The sequence below is a fragment of the Osmia lignaria genome, chromosome 3 (genome assembly GCF_051020975.1).
Source record: "Osmia lignaria lignaria isolate PbOS001 chromosome 3, iyOsmLign1, whole genome shotgun sequence".
In the NCBI taxonomy this organism is placed as follows: Eukaryota; Metazoa; Arthropoda; class Insecta; order Hymenoptera; family Megachilidae; genus Osmia; species Osmia lignaria.
The window spans coordinates 8,325,822-8,336,831 of NC_135034.1; positions in this window are offsets into that span (position 1 = coordinate 8,325,822).

Sequence of the window (11,010 nt, forward strand, 5' to 3'; positions counted from 1 at the left end):
AGAATCCAGAATATTTTCATCATTATTTGAGCTGCGGCTGCGTTACAGCGCTAGAGAAGATGAAGGAACGTTTAAACCGGGACATTATCGTCCGAGAGTGAAGTTTTACTTTCTCGTAAATTCTACCTTTACGAGCTCGCTGAAGTTACCCAGTCGATTTTACGAAGGAGCTTGTTCGCTTGCCTTAAAAACGCGTCTTTAGTATCTCGTGTTCTTCGTCCGTTGACCTATTTTGTAAAGTTCCTGTGAGCTTGAGTCTAGAAGACACAGAAACAGAAATTTTACAACTAATTTAGAATATTTTCTTTTCATTCAAATACAGAGATTATACTTTATTTAAAAAAAGATCTTTAGCAAGCGTTAATAAATTCTCAAATAGAATATTTTATCAAGGAGATAAATTTCGGTGTATGGAAGGGGTGGCTAGTTGCCGGGGGTAGAAGCACGTTGAAATCCAGAAGCATCAGCGTCCCGGGGAAACAGCTGATCGTAGCTCGAATGTAGAACGTCCACGTGTTGAACCACGCCAGTTTTCAACCGCATCCCTGTTGCTTTCGGCTAAATGGTGGTAGACGTAAATAGAGACACAAGGAGTCTCGATTTCGGTGAAAGAGCGAAGGAGAGAAAAAAAGGGGGATGCTGTTGGTGGATGAAAATCAGAGGTAAAGCTGGTATTTGGGTTTCACGGAGGAGAAGATGGGCTCGTAGAAGGGAGAAAGCAGAGAGGGTTGAAGCGTGGGTGGTGCTGGCTGGCTGGCAGGCTGCATCGATCGCTTCAGCGTCCTGGTGACCTCGACCTAATGCCACCCTCTTCTGCTCTTGAGCATAACCCTCCTACCGCTTGCTCCGCTTCGCTACCCCGACAGCCACGGGGTCAGTTAGCACCCCCGTCAAAACACACAAAGCCCCGGGAATTGCGGAGGGGCCGTGAAGAACGGAAGAGAGCGACGAGGAGGGAGCTGTTCGACTCGAAAGTGTCGCTGATGCTTTTGATACATTGAATTAAACCGGCCATTTGTTCCGGTCAACGGTGAGCCAAGTGAATCGAGTGCTTCGTTTAATCCTCTTCCACGTTCCTCGCTTCGGCTACGCGAGATAATGGCTTCGGGAATGGATCGAAGGAATTTCCATCGATCCTTTCGTTTTTATTCAACTCGTTTCTCCGCTCGATTCATGAGCTACAAAAAATCATCGCCATATTTGTCGATAATTAACGTTCAAATTCGTTAGACCTTGATGGTGAATAATGGATAATACGCGAACCTTGTAATCATTCTCTTCGAATAAGTTCACGATGATATAAGGTATGATTGCAATCGCGGTATACCATAAACGGGGTTATTCCTTATGGAAAAATCATTGGAAAATATGAGCCAGAATTATTTCGTTCGATTTCGTACGACGGTGTTCGCATTTCTCGAGCCTGGTTACCGAGTATTCGAGCATCGATCAACGCGATTGTTCCCGACACAAATTCCTGGCTCGCGCGTCCAAATCGACGACAGACAAATATCTCTCTGGCCAGGCATGCACGCGCGTTGCGCACGCGATTCCGTTTGTGTCAGCGAAAACGGGAATTGCCGCGGAAACGAGTCGGCTCGATATTGCGGGACGGTTTACAGCGTACGATATTAAGTCTCGCGCAAACGGCTAGAGGCCGACGACGACGGTGCAATAAACCCAACGTGAAGCTGACGATATTATTGCGCCCGGGCTCATTTGCCTCGTCATCTTGTGGATCGTAGACCCTGCCGGTTATCTTTGTGCGGATGAATCCGCTCCGTTGAACGATTAGCTTCTGATAACTAATCATACTAATCGCTTCTGTCGACATGAAATTTATATAGAATATTATTTCATATAATTTCTTATGATTTATTATTCATTTCATTGCGAGTAGAAAGGTATTTAAAATTGATATTCACCGTTCTGATAATTACTTATATTATTACATTTCAAACCGTGCCATTCTTCGTCACGAACGTCGTAAAACGACATCGCCATCTGAAAAGCATTCAGTTTGTCCCCTTACTGGTGCACTGAAACGAAGCATAGATTTCTCGGTGATCGGTTCATGAATACGTATCCTTATGGTGAACAGCTTCAGCTATACGATTGACATCGTTAATGCAACGAAGCCCGGTAAGGATCCTCCGTTGAAACGGGTGATTTTCGTTACGTTGATTATTCGATGAGGCTGATCGAACGAGAAGGCTCTTTCTCGTTCGCGGGCCAGGCTACCCGTTATCAGATGGTCATGAATATGAATACCTGTCGATAATGATACTATCCTGTAAATGGTAATAATGGTAATCTGTGAACAATAGGGCGTCGTAATTTCGAACGGACGAACGAGACGCGTCGCCGGAACGTTCGTAGAATATGGAAAGGTGTCCGTCGTCTGTACCGCGATAATTCACACGCGATCCTTCTCTTCTCCCGTGTCTTTTTACGGAATATACAATTTAACAAGGCGGGAAAGTACATGCATGAAATTCAGCGGGCGAAGGCCGCGATTCTCGTCGAACGATGACGGCTTTGATGCCAGTAATTGAGCTACAACTAGTTCCAGCAGCGACGCGAAATTAGCGGCCGTGTAACTGTTGACCCCGCGATGAAAGGTAATCACCGCCTGTATACGGAGCGTTGTGTTCTTCACCGTTACTCGGAACACCGGCTCTATCCAAGGTTTCAGTTAGTCTACAGAAACAGAATAGGAAGTTTGTGGTTGAATTTTAGGACTTTCGAGAAATAAAAATACAACGTATTTTGTATTAAAAGAATAATTTTGAATCTGGAAGTTGATAAAAAAAAAAAAAATATGAAGCTCTGTAAATATGCAGATGTCCAATTTATCGAACAGTAAATTATTTGAAAAAAGCTGTAACAACAAAGTCTCGTAAATGTGTACATTGTCCCTGGGTCGTGCAAGCCTATCACAGCAAGCTTTTTCCGATGCAACGTGCATAAACACCTATCAAAAGATAACGATAACGTATCGTAGCCTGGTATTCGCCCGGAAACAAAGCGGTGTTGATCGAAACGCAGGATCCAACCGTTGCGGCCGCGTTATCGTGGCGGCCATGGCGAAAACGTTAACGCGGCTTAAACACGATTTGCATTTCTACGAGATTAAGAGCGCAGTCGTGTTCTCCGCGAATGGTGGTTCTCCTTCCTCTCCTTCGTCGGTGAACGAGTCGTTGACGGGCAGAATATTCGCGTTGAAAATTCATCTCGACGATTCGACACCCTCGTGTTTCCCAGAGGTGTTCTCGTTCTAATAAAAAGAAGTTGGCGGTAAGTTTATTCAAAAGAACATCTATCGACCGCCATCCGAGGATTAATTAGTAGAGCAGTCGTTTGGCAAGATCCGCCCTCGAATCCCGGTCCAGCAATCCGAACGATCGAATATTTTTCTCCCCGCAGTAGCTTTCTGTCGCGCAAGAAAAAGATAAACGAGCTATGAAAAGATAGCCGGGTGAATCGTCGAAGGGGTGGAGGATCGATGGTAGGGATCCGTAAGGGGCTGTGCGAGGTGAAAAATAGGTGGTAGTACGAAACGATCGTGCATTCGAACAAGAACACGCTCCACTTTTGCTCCATTTGTGGACGTGGCTGGAGTTGCGTGGGAGTACGGGACAAGCGTGTGCATCGAGAGAGGGATGAGGGGAGGAATTTGTAGTCGAACAAGGGAATCGAAGAAGAAAGATGAGGCGATGAAGCAGATAGGAGATTCGAGGGAGAATGATGAAGAGAAAGGGTGACTCTGGGTGAGAAACGATAAGAAAGGAAGGAAGGGAAAACTAGAAGGAAGAAGAGGATCTTTGGGAAGAATCGAAGAAAGAGGGAAGGAGGAACAGTGGAGAGAAAAAAGGAAGAGAAGGGATGGTAAGAGCGTCGAAGAGGGTGATGTCGGTTACGAGAAAGGGGAATGCAGAGTTGCCAAGGTTACACCCGCGTCATAACCACCCTACGACCGTTCCAGTAACCACCCTCCTCTCCTGGACCATTTTCCATCCCTGTCTCTTCAATCCCCACTGTCGTAGCTTCGATTTCCACCACCCTATTGCTGGATCGCCGTTGCCGCGCCCTTATCCACGCGTGTCTACTAAGCTTTCTTTAAAAGTTCCACAATAAATCCCTCCTACGGCCACCATTCTGATTTATGGTGGTCTGGTCTGATCTTGTTAAAAACTTGCCCGACTTTTTTGTATATCTATGAAACCTCATTCCGTACTTCTTTCCCTTTTTTATATAGTTTCGATTCTCGGTAAACATTTCGTACAGGAATTATACAGAATGAAAGTTTTCATGAAACGAAAACTACCTGTTCGATTAATTTGAAATTTTAATATCGAATTTTCGAAAAACTTCGAGGCGAGTTGATTACTGCTTACAGTAGCGAAGGTAATTAATTACAGCCAAAGGGCGCGGTGAAATTCCATCGTTTTCTAAAGTAATCCCTTTATAATTAAACTCATTCGTCTCCACTTTCGAGGGAAATCCTTCGCCACGACAAAGCATTATCCTCGATAAGTCAGCAGTTAATTAAACAGGGGCTGCCAGTGAAATTATAAGCGTCCGGCATAAAGTTAAATAATGTTCACATCGCTAAAGAGCAAGGTGAAGCTCTTATACAATATCAAGCATTAATGTCACAGTGATAACCGCTTGGTTTTTTAAAGCCTATTAAAAATTGAAATGGTGATTACATTTAATTAAATGATAATGAAAAAACACAGCCATGTGAAGCGATTCAAACTTCCTAGTTACATTTTAAACGTCGTTACTTTTCTTTGATCCTGTTTCGTGGACAGATTTTTCTCAACGTTCCCAACCACTCGGTGTATTTCATACTTGAGAAGCGACTTCGTTCCGCGTGTACGTCATACTACATCCGGAATTTTCTTTTTCCATTTACTTGTGACTGGTTTACGAAGCACGCGGTGTACAGGATATAAGTCAACCGGGACGTTTGATCTAGCTTGTAGCTGCCTGGAGACAGTGTCTTAAAGGAATATTCAAGACCCAATTCCCGACAGCTGCGAAGCAATTTTTGGAACAAACTCTGTCTGCATTTAAATCACCTGTCGTTTCTACAAAAATTGGGTGCTTCTACAAAAGAACCGAATTATAGAACGCCACATCCTTGTTGAGTATCTGAAATTTTCGGATTCTCGTACGTTTCTAAATTTTATATTTCTTCTTACGTAAAAAGTTTGTATGCTGTAAGATCTTCTAAAGATTCTCAGAATTCCTAGCTACGTTCAGAATTTTCTCACGATATCTTCGAATATAATTAAAATAATATATTTAACTACACGAAACGAAGACATTTGAAAAGTGGTTGAGCGGAATACTCGACGGTAGCATCAAAATTCTCTCCTTGCACGATTGCGAGTTTAATTGCGGACGGATGCGTCTGCAATCCTGAATCGGCAATTAATTAAGCGGCTCTTGAACGGATGAAGGGAAAGGCCGGCTTAATTAATTAATAATCGGAAGAGATCGGTCTAGCGGAGATAGGGTAATCCGAGATTAGCCGTTCCTCGTGTCTCAATGGATCCAGCCTGTGGCGGTGTTCTTCTTGCAAAACTCGAAAGCAAATATTTGGTTTAATTGGTCGGATTGCATGCGATTACGAGACGAACGAATCGCGTTGGACCAGTGAAATTAAAGGACCCGTTCCATTTTCGTTAGCGGGAATTTGCATCAACTCCCTCGCGGATCGCCGAACGAAACTACGGGTGGCTGAAAAAAAAAATTTTACTTTTCGCTTATCCGTGGGCGAAAATTTAAATTATGCACCCTTCGCGCTTGTCGCGCACGAAAGAACATTCCGCTGGATACTCGTTGGTACATTGAAAACTCTAGCAAAGCTCTCTCTTGGAACTGTTGCTAGACTATTCTGTTTTAAAAAATATATATACCCGCGACACTTTGATTCGAATTTATCACTTGCGCTATAAAATATCGTTTTTCGAAAGCACTAAAGGATTCCACGAAACGCGGCAAGGATTCGCCGTTTCGGTAGAAACAGGATGTTTTTCATCGAGTTTGACGGACGTGCGGCGAAATGCGATGCATTTATCATGGGGTTGCAACTCGCAGGCAACTTGAGGTAAACATTTATCGTTTGCATCTCGGAGAAATCTACGTCTCGCGAAAAGATGGTGAACCATGGCGAAGGAGGAAGAGGGTGCACTCGAGCGAAAAACTGAAAGAGGATGGCATTCATATTTTCCCTCAAAGCAAACAGCCGCTCTCGTTCTGCTGTCGGAATCCTTCAGTCCGCTCGCATTGTTCGTTATTGTGACGGGTCACAAAAGAAATGGATGCGAAAAAGCGGGGAAAAAACGAGAGTGAGGAGGCCTGGATGAATTTCGTGTTTCTCACTTTCGAGGGGCTCGCGCCTGCATCCTTTGCGAGAGAGAAAGATCTTGGCCTACTTTCCAGCCGGATCCTTGAAACGAAAGGGGTTGGAATTTCGCGTGAACAGAGAAATGGAAAAATTGTTCGTTAAAGAAGGAAAGCTGTGCGGAGAAGCGAAAGCTTTTCGAGGATTCTTTATTTAGAATCAGAATTTCCAACCTGTGGATCGCGAATCCTAACGGGGGATTCGAAAAATTTCAACAGGAAAATATTCGATACCTATTTTAATCACAATATGCGAATAATCTTTTTTTATTCATGGATAAAAGTCTTTCGGCGACCGAGCGCCTTCAAACTCGAGATTTCTCTTCCAATTACACGATCGTGTTTATTTTTCTCCCATCCAACCACGAGAGAGGCTCTTGGAACTTCTTTCTCATGAGTTTGTATCATATTACGAGGCTCCTGAAAGCGTTTCCACCGAGAACCAATATGGAAGGGAAGGAAAAGAGTATCGTGAGCTGGAGTTTAGGAAGGATAGGATCGGATCAACGTGGGGAAGAAAAGGTCCACTTTCGTAAATGGCACAAAAATATCTTTGCTCGTCGTGGTTGTAGGCTAAATCGTTCTTTCTATCAGTATGAAGAATTTTTCGCGTCGAGCTTTGATAGCATTGTGGGGTGAAGGGTGGCGTGCTGACGAATTACGTACCGCTATGAAGGGTGGGAAAAAGAAAGAAATATCCCCTAAAGTGATCTAAGGATGTAGCTTAAATGGTGTGCCTTGGATACTCGTGTTTCCACTTCAAGTACGAAGGGTGTGCATCGTTTCTTTCCCTTTCGCTCTTTTTATCGAGACCCTTTGGAAATGCAATATCCTTCGACAACAGTGAACCTGTCTTTTTACATTTGTTACTGAATTATTATAGACAATTTATTGCATCGTAAGAGTTTATTTGCACGTTAAATATTTTCACGCGAACGTTCTGAAACTCTCCTTCATTTTAAAAAAGACATTTTCTTTTGCCAGTCAATATTACGGTTTAATACCTTTCTTCATGGTAAGAAGCTTTTAGAATCGATCTTTGCCATCGTCCAAGCAAATTTTTTCCGGGGGACAGGATAAAACGATGTGCAGGAAAATTCAGATAGGTCGAGAATGACCTACTTTCGTCGAATATAAAAACCTTAAATCGCATTTTCTCGATCCTGGCGATCCGCGTGTAACTGTGCGAGACAAGTTATGAACACAGAGATAACATTGACGGCGAGAAGAATGGTGTCCTTTGTTTCTAGAGAAACTCAAAATTGAATGAAAACAGGAACGCTGAGAATCGTGTAACGCCTCCTCTTCCTGATAATCTTTCTACAACACTAATGTAGAAAAATAAGGTTGAAAAATATCCTTCCGAAACTCTGTCAATCTGGTCTCTTCACCAGGAAAAGTCAGTACGATAGAAAGTAATGTCGCGTTGTATCAACGTAGGGTTCCTCCACGCAATCTCGTCGTTACTTAAGAAAAAAAGAAAAAAAATTAATGGCCGATCGTAAGAGGGGTTGTTCCCCGATATACGGAATACGAAAACGTTCTCAACGAGTTGGGGCTTTATTTTCATTCCCGGACCACTTGGATTCTTTACGGGCCCCCTAAATGGTGGTCTTAAGTTTCCTCGCGATATTTCGTTGATGCGTCGAGCGAAGGGAGAACTCGCGCGGATGGGGGTTGGAATAATCCTGAAATTTGTGGCGGCCAGACGAACCGGGAAAAATGGCGCGATGACTCGTGATGGAGCGTGCAATCCCGATATGAGGAGCGGCCGTAAAGCGTGATGAGGAGAAGAAAGCAGCAGGGTGGTTGGCCTGCGGACTCGTCGTTCACGGTCGTGCAATATTCGAAGAACGTCGACTTCAAAAGAGGCCGACCGTCGGAATAACGGCAACCGAGACCGACAGCCACCCCAGGAAATTGCATATTCCGTCTGATGCAATACACATACACACACATACAACTCCTCCATTTTGTCGTTCCCTCTGTTCCTGGCGGATTTCATCAACCACCTGGGGAATTCTTCGTCACCTGTCCCGGCGACAAATCTAATCGAACGAACGTTCGTTCCTTGTTGGTCGAACAAAGTTTCGTTTAAAGTTCGAAAGGACAATAATAGAAATTGTTCAATTTTAAAACTGAAAGAAGAGGAAAATTCTTTTACAATGTTATTTTGTACGTGCTGAGAAATATCGCTTTACCGAAGGGGATTACGAAAAGCAATTTTGAAAAACATTCTTCCTACCCGTATATCGCTAATTAACAAGGTACAATATTTGCGCAGTTTCGAACGCTCGTTGATTCGTCAAATATTGTCTATATTTTTTCATTTATTTCCATGGGAAATGCGAGCGTATTTCGCGCAACACGCGATACAGCGACGATCGAATATGGAAAACGAGAAATCAAACTGATTTTGCATGCGTGAAAATGTTTGTCATCGTCCTTCCGACTAGGCGGTCAGCAATGCCGAGCAATATTTGCAAGTACAATAAGAACGAAGCAAATGTTATTAGTGAAACGAGCGACGTGAATGAAAGATGACGGAGAGAGAGAGATAAAAGGAGCATAATTAAAAATGTAGTCATTATGATTTTCCAACCACGAGAGCAAATATTTAACGTCGCCAACGTGATGAGGTATTCGTTCGTTTGACAAAGAATGCTAATTTTGTTAATTCACGTTATTACCAATATTCTGTTATTTAAGCCGGCGTATTTCGCTCGAAAAATCGCGAAACGAAATACGCGCTGAAAATTTCTCGATGCTTTTAAATAGAATGAAATCCGCGAAGAGCCTAAGGGAAAATTCGGGACAAAGGAACGTGTACCACTGAGGGTAATGATTTATGTCGCGTAATAAATTAGAAAGAATATATAACAGGGGATTATTATCACACAGCCGTGGAATTATTATTTTACCTCCATCCATGATCGTATAAAATCATTAGCACCCTTGATATTTCGCGAATATTTCGTAGAAATGCAAATGTTCCATAATTCTTAAAGTTTGAAAAATATCCTTTCAATGTATTTATACCTCACGAAACTTTCTCCGTTGTTTTATCACGCGGCTTTCGCGTGAAGATGCGGTTGCGGTTCGATGCTTCATGAAAATCCTTCGATCTCCTTCAACTTCCGGAACACGTATTCGACACCCGTTTTGCAGCTCATCACGAACGACCCCGTTGAATTATTAATCCCACCGGTTCTCACGAACGAAGCCGCTTATTTTCACTGACCTTCGCTGATTTTTCCACCATTTTTCGTACACGTCGCGACGAAAACTCTCGCGTACGTAGAGCTGACCTTTCGCTTTTGGGACTCCACCACGAAATATGTATCGCGCGACCTTTTCACCGATGTAAATTAACGTTAACCGAAGAGTTTCGTATCACGAGTCGTTTCACTGAAATTTCAGCGACCTACTTCGGCAAATATTTTCGGATAGATGTCAAGGGGATCGATCGACACCACCCGACCATATGTTTTTTCAACCACCTTACAAAGAGGAACAGTCACGAATGGTAATCGAATCGCGTAAATTTCGATTTATCAACACGAATTATAAACGAATGACAAGGTATAGTGTTAATAGAGGTGTAGCGAAAATTATATTCCCATATTCTACAGTGCAATGCGCACGATTCGTCGAATTTCAAAGCGATCGTGAACGGTGGTAGGAAACGCGTTAATTCAGTAAAGGGGCAGCTTGCAAACTCGTCGGATAGATTTAAGGGTTAAGTTGAAGGCACGCAGCTCGCTGGTGCATTCTATTTACCGAGTCGAATGGAAGAGAATAAACGTTCTCGACGTAACTGGATCAGGTTGTGGCCTATTTTCAACGAGGTACGGTCCTAACCGCGGCTTAACCCGATTTATGCGCCGCAGCTTCCACGTTCGCGTGCTATTAGCATAGAGCTACGGCCGGGAATACGTAAAGTCCCGACACAGAAGTCGATGAATTTACCTATGAAATTGCATTTTAAACCGCCCCGATGCGAGCGTTCCCGATTCGATTATCTTCGATCCCCGGTTGCTACGACCGGCCACCGGAAACTACCCCCTGTTGCCTCTGTTCCCGCTCCCGATGCGTTATTTTCCGTTCCGCGCCCGACAAATTACGGATAACGATGGTGATTCTCGATTTTTCTCGCGATCGTTACTCTTATTGCGTTTTGTATCCTTTTTTTTTCAGTTTTTTGTTGAAAGGGGGAGTTTGAAAAGCAGTTTTCAGTAGAAAATTGACCGACAAGAAAGTAACAACCAGTGTTCGATACTACTCATAGTTAGCAGGGTCCTTTTCGACCCGTTATCCGGCGGCTATAGAGAAATTTCTCATTAAAAGTTTGCGCGGGAGTTAGACCGACACCTATTGTCACTTATCGCTTTAGCCCAGTTTCCTGTTTGTAAAAAACGAAGAAAAAGAAAAATAATGGTTCGTGATACTTTTATGGGATGAGGAGCCTTAACGAGTTCTTAATTTCAGGTTTCTTTTGCGCCCCTGATTAGACCGGTGGACAATAAGTCGCCTCAATTATCGCAATTAAAATATTCATTACCAGCTTCCTCATTACAGATTTCCTCCCTCTTC